A 16497-nucleotide genomic window follows, 5' to 3' on the forward strand; every position below is an offset into this window, starting at 1 on the left:
CTACCTTTAGTTTCTAAAAAATAATACTAATGATTTTGTAGTTGGATAAAATGCTAAATATTATACCTCCTAACAGCATTCGTGTTGTGTAGCTTGTGCATGGCCGGGCCTCTTGGGGCTCCTGGGGTAATGTAAGGTCTACATAGGGCTGGTCATCCTCCCATTCTGAAGGAAAAAAAAGCCCCCCAATGTTCAGAATTGTTGCAGAAATGTTTACCAGAATCTAAAATGTTATGAAAATATGAAAGACAAATACCTTCATATGCCCTCAAACATTCTGAGTCTGTCAATTGGTTCTCAATAGCAATAACTACTCCAGTAAATAGCTGATCATCCTCCCATTCTGAAGGAAAAGAGAAATCCTATGGTCAGATTTGTTGCAGAAATGTTTACCAGAATCTAAATGTGTGAAAAGTATGAAAGACAAATACCTTCATAAGCCCTCAAACATTCTGAGTCTGTCAATTCATTCTAGTGAAATAAAACAATCAATCAGTCAAAAAGCAAGCAGACAAGAATATTCTAAAACTCCATTTTGCATCTAAGTGTTTCAAAAATTAGCCATAAAACTACTTACAATAGTGGCTTCCATTCTGAAAAGGGTCTTCTTAGCAGATCAAATGGCTCCGGAGGTACAGATATGCCAGAAACCAGCAAATGTGACTAGACCAGTATGGACCCTGCTTTTGTATACGCTGGTGATGTCACAACTTAATCACATCAGAGGAGGTGTGTTTTTCACAACTTTTGCAAATCTGGCCAGCCCCGCCTCATCAGGAAAACCCAATTGAATAATACCCCTTGAGTTTTGATTAAATTGTGTTTAACATCTGCCAAAGTTAAACAGGGGTCAGCAAAAGAAAAACATAATACATATTTCATGTGATTTGTAAAACCCATTTTATTATAAATTTCATAGCATTAAGAGATTCTTGTAATTAATTTCTGTTACATTTTGGCATATGAGCCTCTTCAGAGACAATGGCAATTCAGATTCAATCTTTGACATTAATGACAGTGGTTTACGGCTCTTTTCGATGCGCTGTATGAATGTCTTGACCTCATCAAGGGAACCCTGGGTGAAATATAAGTTATTCATTTTGTCAGAAATACTGATGATGATCCAGAGAACATGAGGCATAGAAAGTCTAAAGCATAAGCTTTTAATATGTTCTGTTTCACTGGTACCATCCACGTGGTCTTCATCTGATTGTAGACACCCCATTAAACAGTGGTGTAATATTTTAATAATACACGCTTTCAGAATCTGAGGCATGCTGACATTTTGAGACTCCGCCGTTTCTAAAGCAGGAAATAAGGTAGATTTAGGCTAGCTGTTTCAACCAATCAAAATACTGTTTTCTTAATTATATATATATATATTTACTTACCATTTGATGTTTTGCAGAATCTGCAATAACAAGGTTTTATAAGTTTGTTCTCTTCAATGAAACTGTATAACTCAGGTCCTTTTCTTATTCTGCGCCCACGCTTGGGTGGTTTGGGGGTCAAATTTACATCAAACAAATCTCCATCAGAGGCTGCCATCTTCAAAAGACTGCTGGGGTTAAATCGCTAGCTGTTCAGGCCTGCCCACACAAACTCCCCTGCCCCTTGCAATGACACGCCCTTGAGCATTGCGCATGCCCAGATCACGGGGGGCATGACATGCCCGGGCATGTCCCTGCCCGCGCAAACTCCCCTGCCCCTTGCAATGACACGCCCTTGAGCATTGCGCATGCCCAGATCACGGGAAGTAAACTCCCCTGCCCCTTGCAATGACACGCCCTTGAGCATTGCGCATGCCCAGATCACGGGGAGCAAACTCCCCTGCCCCTTGCAATGACACGCCCTTGAGCATTGCGCATGCCCAGATCACGGGGAGCATGACATGCCCGGGCACGTCCCAAACAAGGCCTAACCCCCCCTTTTTTTACTAGCAGACAGACAGAAACACACATGGCTGCTTGCTGCTTGCCTCTTGTGAGCCTGGTTGGCTGCTTGCCTCTTGTGAGCATTTTAATTCCTGTTAATATTCCTTGTCTTTTGCTATAGTGGGAAGGCGGGCAGAATAAATTTTATTCGGGGTACAAATGGCAAAATATGTGTGTTTAGATTTTTTACAAAGGTAAAAACCAGCTGTGGGTTTTAAAAGGGGCTGTGTTTGTTTGTTTTTCCCCCTGCATTCGAGGAAATGCTTTTAAAACCACCTAGACATAAATACCTTTTAGAAAAAAATATCTTTTAGAAAAAAGGGGTTAAATGCAGGCTCTGGCTGCCTTTCAGGGGCTTCTTTTTCCCCAGCTTTTGAGGCACTGATTTTTAAAACTCCACAAAAATTAAAAGCATCGTTAGGCTAGAATGATTAGAAATAAAAAGCCTTTTTTTATTTTTTATTTCACAGCTCCCCAAAGTAGGGCTTGTTTCCCAAAAACACAGGCCTCTGCTAATTATTCACTTAGCTCTTTTGGGTTTTGAATGTCCATAGAAATAGTCTAGGGTTAACAGCTCCCCAAAGTAGGGCTTGTTCCCCAAAAACACAGGCCTCTGCTAATTATTCACTTTACTTAGCTCTTTTTGGTTTTAAATGTCCATAGAATTAGTCTAGGGTTAACCTAATCATGTACCCAGAGGATTGACTGCCAATTTGATGGGATTAGGCCAAAACGTCACATCCGGAGGGTGGGGGCTGAGCACGTCACTTCCTTTTAGGGCTGTGCCCTGTTGACGTAATCAGCACGTGGGTTTGTTTACTTTGATGACGTCACTGATCAAAAGTGCTGATAATTTTCATTAAAAAAAGGTATACACTACTTCTACTTTTGGGGACCCAAAAAGTTCCTACTCTTACGGGGACCTGCTATTTTATTTACTTATAAAAAAGAAGAAAAAGAACTTAAATTGGATAAAAACCTAGCCTGGGATCTGAAAAAGACTTTAAATGCTATCAGGGATATCTTATGGCAAAGCTTGGTGCAGCAATATATTACTTTTGACAAAGAGACTTGCTCATAGCCCGGACCTGACCTTGGTGTTATCTAAGAGAGATCAAAAGCTGAGAGAGCAGCTGGGCAGTGAAATTGGTTTCTAGGAATTGTGGAGGTGAATACTTACTGACTCTTGTTTAATAAATAGCTTTCATTAAAAGACCATCTATAAGCATGTCAGAAATGGAGGAGGAGCAGCAAAAAACTTTGGCTATGTTTAAACTTATACTTGAAAAAATTCTTGAAGCCACTGAGATAATTAAAACTAGACTGAAAGACCAAGGTGCCAGCTTAAATTTACAAAGCGAAACCCTGATTGCAATGAAAGAACCTACTATAAAACTGGAAATGATTTTCTATACAAATCAGAAGAAACCTAAGAAAGAAGATGACCAGATTGAATTGAAGACAACTATACCAGAGCAAATACAGGAATCTGGGTTACTAGGGCGACAACTTAATGATTATAAATGGGTTATATCTTTTAGAAAATTGGCAATTAGATGGTCTCCTTTAATTCAAGTAACATACACAAGAATGGAGATTTATTCAATGATTTAAAAGGACCGATATGGAAGCCTGGTTGGCAAAAGAAGAAAGCTAGAATTTGGTTGAAAAACTGGGGCTTTTTGCCTTACTAGAAAGCATCCTAAACTGTCAACTAGTGGGCTAAAGGGAGATATTGAGACAAGGAGAAATTGGATTATTAGATTTAAAATAATTGGAAAATACTGTATAGAATTTTCATAGAACACTTCATACCAGCCTTTTCCTCAAAAGGAAAGCATCACACAAATTTATAAAGAGTAAAACATGTAAAACATCAGAAAATTGTTCATTTCTTTCCACTGAATATTTATTTTATAAACAAATCGAAGATATTTTAAAAAAAGAAAAGTCAGTCATTTAATAGTCTACCTATGGTCCATAGCATCTTCTACTTCACCCAGGCAAGGGAGAGAAGACATATCCTGGTATTTTGACAGTGTAGTCCACAAAAAGACTTGGAATGGAGCTAGACTGTATTCCAGCAAGGTCTTGATTCCTCCAAAACCGAAGAAGGATTAGCAGATAAACAAATGCTAAAAGGAATCAGAATCCAGGGTTTTAAACAGCTGGATGGAAGAGAGAGGCTCAACGTGCACCAGTATCAGACAAAAAACAAGCATTGTCTGCTAAAATATTCTCTTTGACCTTATTTTTTGTGTCCGGTTGCAAATGTATTCCGCTGTGCTCTTACAGAGGCAAGGAAGAGTAGCAAGGTGATCAAAATTCAAATCACAATACAACCTGGATAAGGGGGGAAACTAATATTTGTAGTTGGTGTGTGAGTCTCTTTTTCACACAAGCACTTTTGAAAATGGCAACGTACATAATAAACTAGCATGTTAGAGAAAGGGTGATAGGAACTTATATTGTTGCCCAATAATGAGTTAGGTGCCATAAGTGTGTCTCACCTGTCCTACCCGAACTGATTCAGCTAGTGACTCTACCAGACCTCCAGAACATGGCTCTCCAAACTTTTATAAATCCAAGCATTATTTTTTTAAACCAGAGAAAACTCCATGTGCAGCCTTCTGCTGCATATCTTCTCATGATCTGAATTCATCTGGCCTGTTAAGATCGAACTCTCCTATGTCATCTGAAATCATGCAGCCAAGAAACCTGTCTCTGCTAGGATGTTCTGCAGGCTAGTCCTGCTTTATGGATACTCCATGAGTTAGAAGAAATGGCACTGCTCCGTATAGCATTGAATGATCTGTACCCAGTGGTGGGATTCAAATATGTGAACAGCTGGTTCTCTGTGTGGATGCCGCTTCCGGAAGTCCATTCTGGGCCTGGGCAGCAAAACGTTAGCTACCGGTTCTGCTGAAGTAGTGCGAACTGGCTGAATCCCACCACTGTCTATACCCCACCACTTTAAAAGTACTGCTTATCCCGTGCTGGGCACATTTCTATTATTTCATTTCATTTCAAAGTATGTGCACTTTAAAAAAAAAAAAACAAGAGCAGCCATTTTAAAAAAGGACGCCTTTCTTCACACCTGGAGTGGTCTTCTACCTTCTACCACCTTCTTCTGCTGGGCCTGCAAATGGAGAGAACTGAATTCCATAGTACAGGTAATCCTCAACCTATGATAAGAGCTGGGACAGATTTTCCTTTGCTAAGCCAGGTGGTGGTGAAGTAAATCATGCCCAATTTTACAACTTTCTTTTGCCTCGGCTGCTAAGCAAATCACTGCAGTTAAGTGAATCAGACGGTCGTTAAGTGAATCCAATTTCTCCCATTGACTTTGCTGGTTGGAAGCTGTCCATAAAGGTCACAAATGGTGACCTCATGATCCTAGGATGCTAGAACCATTATAAATACATGCCGGTTGCCAAGCGGCCTAATTTTGATCATGGGACTGAGGGGATGTTGTGACAAGTTTTAAGCATGACCAATTCTAAGTCACTTTTTTTTTTAATGCTGTTGTCCTTTTGAACAATGACTAAATGAAGGTTGCGAGTCCAGGACTATCTGCCCCACGAAAAAGGCTTGTCTGCATTTAGCTTTCTTTTACAGGAGAAGAGAGTTCGAGAACCGTTCAGTGTTCCAACTTTCCATTCTTGGACATTGTCCATGTTGAATGTTCTGATCCTATTGTTCCCAGTTGTGATCTTGCCTCCCCTTGACAAACACAAGTTAAAGGTTAATTCCTTGCTGCAATGACAGGGTAGTCCTTCTCATGGGGAAGCCCTGCCTTTGTCGTAGCAGATGTTGATTGGCTGGCTTACCTGTCTGTTGCCATACTGGCTGAGGGTGCTACTGGATTTATTGGGAGGATTTAGGAAACAGATGAGAAGCCTTTGGTGCAGACCTTGGGTAAGGTTTGAGATAATTTTTTTGTTATCTGAAAAACTGACCTGTGTGTAAGATTTGCTGGCTGATTTATAGATTTTGTAATGTTTGTCTTATGATCAAAAATTATATGGGAGTCCAAAATTCAGGGCTCTCCTCCGTAGTTGGAATGATGGGTGCAGTTTGAGTTTCTAAATCTCAGAACGGAGAAAGCGAAGGCAAGAATCTTCTGCTACAGAAAAAAAAAGTCTTGAAAAAGACTTTTCTTTCCTTGTCTCAAATTGAAACTGAAGGATAATTCGTGTGTGTGTGTAAGATTGTCCTCTGACAAAGGATAAGTAACAAAAATAATTATTTAGTAAACTGTTAGGTTTCTTTTTTATCTTTTATTGATTTTCTAATTTTACATTTAAGTATTTAAAAAGCAACATGGCGGCTGAGTTAATCAATAATTCAATGACATACAAGTATCTTTAGTACAAGTCTCAAACTACCACATTAAATATTTCCTCTCTTTTCCCCTTAGTATTTACTGTCTCATGTTTAAACTAATACAATTCTTATTATATTAATTAAATAAAAATAACATTCTTATATTTATCAATAATTTTTAGCTTATACAGATCCTGGTTATTTTAACATTCAGTCTTTATGGACAATCAATGTCCTGATTCGTTTTTCCCAATTTTTAGTTTCCCATTAACATTAATATTTAAATTTAACATTTAATATTTATAGTTTCCAAGTTTTAAGTAACCAAAGTTCCCTTTATCACAATTCATCACAAAGTCTAATATTCAGGATACACGTTTTATCTATTTCTCACCAACTTACATAACAACAACAATAATAATAAAAGTTGGAAGGGACCTTGGAGGTCATTTAGTCCAACCCCCTGCTCTGGCAGGAAACCCTATACCATTTCTGTAAGGTGACTTTGTTCCCAGCCTCTCTAACCCTCTTAGCCTGCAATTTCGTGCCCCTCATCCACATTGCACTGCAGCCAGAGCGCTGTGAAATAGAGGGACCCTTCCAGTCTCCAGCGCATCACCTTTTGTTGGCAGGTAGTACAGCCCGATCGGAAGCGCTCAGAAAACATGCAAGACACTAACCCTCGATCTGGATAACTGCAGGTTTTTTATCACACTTGTCGGAGACACAGATGCTAAACAATGGTTTATTTAGACAGAATGTATACATGTTGAAGAAAATTTGTGCTTTAAAGCGTTGTGTGAATGAAAGTGGATGATCAGTTGATTGTGCGCCCAGCCATGGTAGTTTATGCAATAAACCATGGCTACTTGAACCCTGAGTTATAATTCCTTGAGTAGGTGGGCGATTATATAGATTTGTTAGATAAGTAGTAAGTAAATGAGACACAACTGACCAGAAAACCACGCCAGAAGGCGTTGAAGACTTTGCACGAGTCCACATAGCCTCAGCCACGTTCCATCAATTGGTTTGCCAGAATACTGTATGATGTCAGAGCCTATGTTCCCATTAGTTGCGCAGGTACAGCAAAAAAACTCCTATAAGAGCGCTACGTTTGTCATAGCAGATGTTGATTGGCTGGGTTACTTATCTGTTGCCATACCAGCCGAGGGTACTACTGGATTTATTGGGAGGGTTTAGGGAACGGATGAGAAACGTTTGGTGGAGAAGTTTTGCGAGCTAGGTTGGGTAAGGTTTGAGATAAAATTTTGTTATCTAAAAAACTGACCTGCGTGTAAGATTTCCTGGTTGATTTATAGATTTTGTAATGTTTCTCTTATGATCAAAGATTATACGGGATAGATGTTGTGTTTAGGGGCACAAATCTTTTATATACTGTATTTGCAGAGTGTCTCATTACAGCGCATGGTATTAGGGTTTCTTTTTTTTTTTTTTTGCACAAGGTCCTGCTATGACCATCCTCCTGATTTGCTTTTGAGTCCAAAATTCAGGGCTCTCTTCCGTAGTTGGAATGATGGGCGCAGTTTGAATGTATACATGTTGAAGAAAATTTGTGCTTATACGGGTTAATTTTGGAAATGGAAAGTGAACAAGTTAAACAATGATAAAATGGGCAAAAAACTTTGGCTACAATATAGAACTAGAAAAATGGCAAAAGCTATGGGAGAGAAATTACAAATTAACAATGTCAACTTCATATAAAGAAAACTTGTATAGAATGTTTCATAGATGGCACTTGCCACCAGCAAGATTAGCAAAAATGTTTAAAAATATGTCAGATAGATGCTAGAAATGTAAGCACAACCCAGGCACGTACTATCACATTTGGTGGACATGTGGCAAAGCTAAGGCTTATTGGGAAAAGATACATACATGGTTAGAAAAAATATTAGGTGAACACATTGATTTTAAACATGAACTTTTTTTACTAGGTATAATACCTGAAAAGATTAATAAGCAGAGTTTATATTTAATTTTACACATTACCACAGCAGTGAGAATAATCTGTGCGCAATATTGGAAGAATGAAGGATGGCCATCAGAAGAAGAAATAATCAGAAAAATATTGGAATGCACAGAGATGGACAGATTAACTATGAGATTGAAAGATAAAGAAGCCACAGACTACTACCAAACTTGGGATTTATTTTATCGTTGGTTAGAGGAAAGAATGAAGGATTGGGAATCAAATATGTATTACCATAGCTAACCCCAGACAGCTCGTTGATTGGAAAATTAACATATGTATGCAAAAGAGAATCAATAAAATCTCTATAAAAAAAAAAGAGGATTGAAGAGAGGTTCAGACCTCACCCAGTCTCATCTGTGCTGCTTTATAGGTGTCTGGTGGTAAGTTTGACTTTGGCTGTCTGCAGCTTAGTGACAGGCCATATTTCTATGGCCAGTCTTTCGTCCACTGGTTTGGAGGGCTGCCCCGGATTGAGCAGAAGAGCTACCGGTTTGCCGATGCAGCCGCCATGGACGCTTGGAAGATGAACTCCATCTTTCTAGTTCAGTTTCACATCGCTGATCATAGGTTGTGCTTAACTAATTCTCTGTATTTAATGCAGGTGGGTCATTTTCTACCAGAAAAAGCCCTTGCCTTTTTTATTGGCTCAACTCACACTTTCTCAACCCAGTATGGTTCTGGAAGCAAAACCTGATGTTGTCCACCACCCATACTGGCCTCGGAATTTGGAACTCCAAAATTACATCCCAAATGACCGACCCTCATGGCAATTCTTGACATTCGTATTCTCTACTTCAGGAATTCTCTTGCTATTGACTTGGTTCGTAGCAAGTTGGTGAAGCAAGACATATGGGCCCTTTTGGAACTTGGCGCACCTTGATCATTTGCTGGTTTACCATCTGTGTTTTTATTCATACTGTCATCGAGGGCTGGTTTGCCCTTTACTATATGGAAATCCCAGGGGATCAATCCTTTCTCTCGCAGCTCTGTAAGATGTGTGTCTATCTGGTTTCTGTCTCTTGATTTTGGGGAAAAATTGATGCAGCAGGTTAACATGGGCAGAAAGTGGAGGGTGGGCAGGAGGATCCGCATGATGCATAAATGGAGCAAATGACACATCGGTAAATCCTTCTATTGTGTACTTGAATCAGACTTCAGAACACAAATATGTGATAGTGACACTTGTGTAGAGAGTCTTTGCTTACCAATAGTAACTTGGACCAGCAAATTCAGTATAACTGATGTGGCCATAAGTCATTGTCACATGACCACAACAACGTATAACAGGGGTCTTCAAACTTGGCCCTTTTATGACTTATGGACTTCAACTCCCAGAATTCCTTAGACAGGCACACTGGCTGAGGAATTCTGGGAGTTGAAGTCAACAAGTCATAAAAGGGCCAAGTCTGAAGACCCCTGACTTATAAGATCAGTTCCTGCAGTCCCAGTTGCCCTCTTTAGATGACTCCTGAATGGTTGTAGCATCCCTCAATCACATGATCACCATTTGCAACCTCCTGGTGGCTTCCCTGTTAACATTTGTTGGAAGCCAGCAATGAAGGTTGCAAATGGTAGTCACATAATAGCAGGATGTTGTGATACAATTGCAAACCAGTTGCAAGTACCTGACCCACATTAACCTGATCATAGGGCTGCTATGATGGCCAGAACTACAAGGACAGTTGTGAGTTCTTCAGCACTGTTGTAACTTCAAACAGCCAGTGAACAAGTGGACATTAAATGAGGACTACTTGTATGTATGTGGTTATTTTTGAGATAGCACTATCCTGCAATCACTCCAGAAATAGATTTCCAAATTCTCCAGATTGATTGTTTTTTGTATCTGCAGGCAGCTTTTTGTCTGTACCTTTGAAAGGCACCTATTACAACTGTGCAATAAGAGTGAGAGGAAAATATAAAATGTGCAGATAAAACTGGATTCAGCTGTTATAACACTAGAATAGTTTAATGCTTCTGCTATGCTCTCCATATAGAGCTCTGTCTATTTTTTTGTGCATGTAGAACTATTGATACTTAATATGAGCCGAGGTGGCGCAGCAGTTAGAGTGCAGTACTGCAGGCCACTTTACCTGACTGTGCAGCAGGTCAGCGGTTGAAATCTCACTGACTCAAGGTTGACTCAGCCTTCCATCCTTTCGGGGTAGGTAAAATGAGGACCCAGATTGTTGGGGGCAATGTAAATATATATATACATTGCTTACTGGTGTACACCGCTTAGAGAGTGCTTGCACTTATAGCGGTATATAAGTCTCATAAATAAATAAATAAAATAGTTCATAAGAAAAATCCCACATATAGGAACTTGATATGATGTGAAAACTGAAATAAGGCCGCAAATAGATTTCCACATATAATTATCCTTAGGGAACCTGTGTTAAAGGTTGCATGCTAGGGCTGTGGGGTACAATGGAATGTGAAAAGGGACTACTTTAAAGCAATGCATTTTTCCCTGTGGTCACCTGGCTGCTCTCTGCAGCTGCACCATGATGCTGAGAAAATGCATTTGACATAAAGCACTGCACAAGTGACATATGTGTGCCCTCCTGTGCTTTTGAATCACCTCTGTTTTATTGAAAAGTTTTAGAGTCTACCCTCCAGGTTGGCTGGATGGAGAGCATTAAAGAGAGCACTGGGGGAAAAAACTCATCTTGAATTGAACTATGTAAGAGGATACTAATATTTTGCAGATGTAACCCACTGTATTTCCCTCAGTGGTTGGAAGATGTTTGCCATATGGCTCAGCTCATTTTGTATCTGTATTATTACATTTTTTAAAATTCACCTCACTCTATGTGTCAACTCAAGGCAGTGAACAAATCTAATACTCCATCCTCCATATCTAATACTCCACAAAAGAAGTATGTGTGAAGTGGTTCAGCCTGACAGACTAACAGGCCTAAATTCACTCACAGTCTCCTGCTTTCTAGACCAGCACTTTAACCAATCTGTTCCCTAATTATTTCCTTTTTCTTCCCCAAACTCCTGAATTAGCCTTCACATAGAATATGGTCCAATTAGATATAGCATGTATATCAACAACAAGATGTAACAGTATCTGTTGTAGATAAAACAAGTTTGATTGAACACAGGTTACTATTTGTTGAGATTAATCCATGGAGCATCTTCAACCTAATGCTTTCCACATATGTGAGAGAAAATGAGAAATGAAATCCAGCATACCTGAAAGTTTTTAAAATGGACAAGTTGGTTTATATATTTATATTAATATATATACCTAGAAAGCTGCATTTTTTGCAGAAGTGATAATAGTATGTCAGCTGAAATATCATTACCCATAATGGTTCCTGGGAATTGGAGCCAGCAGTACAGAATCTGCAGTATCAACTCACTTAATCCTTATAAAAGTCTAGGTAAAAAACATATAGCTATAATGTAAGGTGACCAACTTTTTTACAACAAAAAGGAGGACACGAATAAATTGAAGAAAAAATATCGTAAATAAAAGAAACATTGTATTTATTGCAACAATAATACAGAATACACTATAATATGATAAATGCATAATAAAAACCATTTGTAATAATAACATTTTATATTGTAATTACACTTACATGCCTATTAATTATTTAAATGAGTACTTTTCCATTGAATGTATATTTTTTGTCAATGTATCATCTTCTAACAATATATTGGAAATATCTGAACAAGAAATATCCTTCATATTGAATTTTATGGCAAGTGCTGCAGCTAGAGTATCAACATTCAATCTCGATTTCTCACTTGTCCAAAAATCTATACGGCTGAATTGCACAGGGGTGGGCGGTGGAGGCAGGTGTTGTGAGCCAGGTGCTCCAGGACGGCCACGTAGGTGCGCAGGGTGAGGTGGTGGCAGAGCAGGTAAGCACTGCGTAGACCACCAGCTGGTGCAGCCCATGGAAGGTCAACTGCCCGCCGTGCCCCTGCCCACAGCCGCCCCGCCAGCACCGCTGCCCTGCCGTGGAGAGCCGGCCCCGCAGCTTGCAAAGCACCAGCCGAGCCAGCTCTGGCCCTGCAACCGCCCCCCAGCACCACCGCCCACCCTGCGCATCCCCGTAGAGCTGGCCCCGCAGCTTGCAAAGGCAAAGCACCAGCCATGCTGGCTCCGGCCCTGCAGCCACCCCCAAGCCACCCCCCAGCACCACCGCCCACCCTGCACATCCCCGTAGAGCTGGCCCCGCAGCTTGCAAAGGCAAAGCACCAGCCGCGCCAGCTCTGGCCCTGCAGCCACCACCCCCCCTGCCACCCCACAGCACCACCGCCCACCCTGCACATCCCCGTAGAGCTGGCCCCACGGCTTGCAAAGTACCAGTCGCGCCGGCTCCAGCCCTGCAGCCACCCCCCAGCCACCCCCCAGCACCACCGCCTACCCTGTGCATCCCTGTATCAAACTGAACAGGGAAGAGCAAGAGAAACTTACCGCTCCAGTCTGCTCCAGCTATCTGTGGAACTAAGTAGGAGATGGTGTAGTTGGGTAGCAGTGAGGGGTGCAAAGTTCCTGCAACTTGCACGTGCAAAGTTTGCCGTCCGGGTGTTTTGGCGCGCTCAGCAGCAATTCCTATCGGCTTTCGAAAGCCAATAGGGGGAGTAGCACAGCTCAGGCAAAAGTTGAAAAAAACCATCAAAAAAAGCTCCCGGAATGCCTTCTGAGCATTCTATGAGGGAAAAAAAGCCCTGCAGATAAGTCTTCAAATATAGAAAAAGAGGACATTTAGGAGGACATTTTCGAGGGAGGACAGAACTCACAAAAGGAGGACTGTCCTCCCAAAAGGAGGACGATATATGGAAAAGGAGGACATTTAGGAGGGCACTTTTCAAGGGAGGACAGAACTCAAAAAAGGAGGACTGTCCTCCCAAAAGGAGGACGGTTGGTCACCTTATATAATACTATGCTTTGAAATTGTAACAATAAAGGAAGCAGAAATCAGATTAGAAAAAAATACGTTTTATATTAGTCACAATAATTCACTTTGCACATCTGGCTTTGCCATGGTTTGCTGAATAAGCCATAATGAATGGGGTACATATACAACACACTAAAACCTTCAGATTCGACAACTACATCTGAATTTAAGAGTATTTGATTCCTTCTAGTATTATCAAAACTGCGAGAAGTGAAAATGAGCCAGCAGTGTGCTGCAGCTGCCAAAAAAGCCAACACAGTGCTAGGCTGCATTAACAGAGGGATAGAATCAAGATTACGTGAAGTATTAATACCACTGTTCAATGCCGTGGTAAGGCCACACTTGGAATACTGCATCCAGTTTTGGTCACCACGATGTAAAAAAGATGTTGAGACTCTAGAAAGAGTACAGAAAAGAGCAACAAAGATGATTAGGGGACTAGAGGATAAAACATATAAGGAACGGTTGCTAGAATTGGGTATGTCTAGTTTAATGAAGAGAAGAACAAGGGGGGACATGATAGCAGTATTCCAATATCTCAGGGGCTGCCATAAAGAAGAGGGAATTAAGCTATTTTCCAAAGCACCTGAAGGCAGGACAAGAAACAACGGGTGGAAACTAATCAAGGAGAGAAGCAACCTAGAACTAAGGAGAAACTTCCTGACAGTGAGAACAATTAATCAGTGGAACAGCTTGCCTCCAGAAGCAGTAAATGCTACAACACTGGAAGTTTTTAAGAAGAGACTGGACAGCCATTTGTCCGAAATGGTGTAGGGTTTCCTGCCTGAGCAGGGGGTTGGACTAGATGACCTCCAAGGTCCCTTCCAACTTTACTACTACTACTATGTTTCTTAATATTTGCATTTGTTACCAAAAAGCATGATTTTAGGCTAAAGTAAGTCCTCGTGTATTTAGAAAGTTTTACTGGCGTGATAGCATTCATGTGGTCTTTATAATCTCACATTCATTATATGTTGCCTTCTAGAATAGGAAGTACTTGGAAATTTCAGAACAGATGTGTTTGGTTTAAAGAGTTGGAGACAGGTGTCACTTCTGCACCTCTGGATGTTCCAAGCATCTATTTGCCTTTTATCTTATTTTTATAATTAATATTTAAGAAAAATACAGGGAAATTCACAAACTCTCCCTACTGCGGTTCCCATGAATTTCTTTTTCTACTAATTTCTCTTTATATCTTCCAGTTAAGGAATATGGCAAAGCTGACAGCAGATATATGATGTAAGTATTAACTTTGAAATGATAGGCAAAGGTCTGGATATTTGTGCAAAGATCCAGCATTAAGCAATTTTGAACACAAGTACCTGGTCTGAGTACGGGGATAGGGAAAGGATGATTTGACATAATGCAAACATAAATATAGCTGAGATGTTCACAATTTTTGCATGAGTTCTCTTAATATATTTTCTGTTGCCAAGACAACTTTTTAATAGGGCGAGTACAACAAAATTAAAAGAATTCCTGCATTTCTTTTTAAGGATCCTAATCTTTTATATTTCTAAATTATTTTAGAAAAAAACATCCCATTGAATTCTATTCATGCTTTAAAAGAGCATATCAGGGAATGATATTTGTTTTCCAGTCTCATATTTATGAACTTTTGAGATGAGTATTATCAGTGGGGTTCTCCCAGCTCAGTGGAAGATCTGGTTGATGAGCATGACTATTTTATCTGCAAGGGATGGCTAAATTCTACTTTTCCCCATTTATTTTTAATTCATTTTTTTCTCTTTTCCCCTCAGCCATAGTAATTGAGCTTGGGAAAATAAAATGGGCAAGGCTTGAATGGAAAGAACTTGCACCAGTTCACTCTCTTCACTTGCATCAAATTCTGCAGTTTGGCCTGAGATGGTTTTATTATCCTTGTGAATTTTCATGCATGCATCCATCCATCCATCCATCCATCCATCCATCCATCCATCCATCTATCTATCTATCTATCTATCTATCTATCTATCTATCTATCTATCTCTATCTGTCTATCTAATCTATCATCCCCTTTCTCCTCCAGATTGAATGTAATGAACTGTAATAAACCTGGGATGTTTTGGGACCTCAAGGTGAAATTCATTTCATTTATGTATTTGCAGATCAGATAATTTTATAATTTGCGTGGAATCCGTCACTATCTGTGTTTTGACTCCCCTCAGTCTTTGGACTGCAGTCGCATTTCTTTCACGCCAGTCCCATCGATACGTGCTGCAGCTAGTGGTGTCAATAGGTAGGTATGCAAGACAAGGAGGGAGGTATGTCAGGATATATAAATGTTAATGCAATCTTTCAAAAGCAATTAAATATTTTTATTCTTGGTTAATGTTCCATACACCTGACTGCATTTCTTTTTTGGCTTGTCCACTTTTGATCTTTTCTTCCTACTTTAATCAGCCATGTTGTCTATCTCTAACCGTAGGTCATACATATGGTGACGTTCTCTACTTCTACACTGCATACCGTGATGGCTTTCGCCATAGTGAGAAGTGGCACCCTACCTACTTCTGGTTTTACTTTGTCTTTCTGAATAGTCTCTGGATTATCATTCCCTGTATTCTCACCTGGGATGCCTGGAAGCACCTCAGTGGTTGCCAGAGCATAATGGATGCCGAAAACTGGAGCTTTTTCCTTACTAGAGAGCATCCTAAACTGTCAACTAGTGGGCTAAAGGGAGATATTGGGACAAGGGGAAATTGGATTATTAGATTTAAAATAATTGGAAAATACTATATAGAATTTTCATAGAACTTCATACTTCATACCAGCCTTTTCCTCAAAAGGAAAACATCACACAAATTTATAAAGAGTAAAACATGTAAAACATCAGAAAATTGTCCACGTGTTTCCACTGAATATTTATTTTATAAACAAATCAAAGATATTTTAAAAAAAGAAAAGTCAGTCATTTAATAGTCTACCTATGGTCCATAGCATCTTCTGCTTCACCCAGGTAAGGGAGAGAAGACATATCCTGGTATTTTGACAGTGTAGTCCACAAAAAGACTTGGAATGGAGCTAGACTGTATTCCAGCAAGGTCTTGATTCCTCCAAAACCGAAGAAGGATTAGCAGATAAACAAATGCTAAAAGGAATCAGAATCCAGGGTTTTAAACAGCTGGATGGAAGAGAGAGGCTCAACGTGCACCAGTATCAGACAAAAAACAAGCATTGTCTGCTAAAATATTCTCTTTGACCTTATTTTTTGCATCCGGTTGCAAATGTATTCCGCTGTGCCCTTACAGAAGCAAGGAAGAGTAGCAAGGTGATCAAAACTCAGATCACAATGCAACCTTTTAAATTATTGCATTGTATCTTG

The 16497-nt window shown here is 40.0% G+C and overlaps 1 pseudogene; it reads left to right on the top strand.

Moving 5' to 3' along the window:
• The first annotated feature begins 8755 nt into the window (after positions 1 to 8755).
• Positions 8756 to 16362, top strand: LOC120306628 (annotated as a pseudogene).
• Positions 16363 to 16497: the final 135 nt, after the last annotated feature.

This window comes from Crotalus tigris, unplaced genomic scaffold (genome assembly GCF_016545835.1).
Source record: "Crotalus tigris isolate CLP2741 ecotype Arizona unplaced genomic scaffold, ASM1654583v1 scf7180000017742.2353718, whole genome shotgun sequence".
In the NCBI taxonomy this organism is placed as follows: domain Eukaryota; kingdom Metazoa; phylum Chordata; class Lepidosauria; order Squamata; family Viperidae; genus Crotalus; species Crotalus tigris.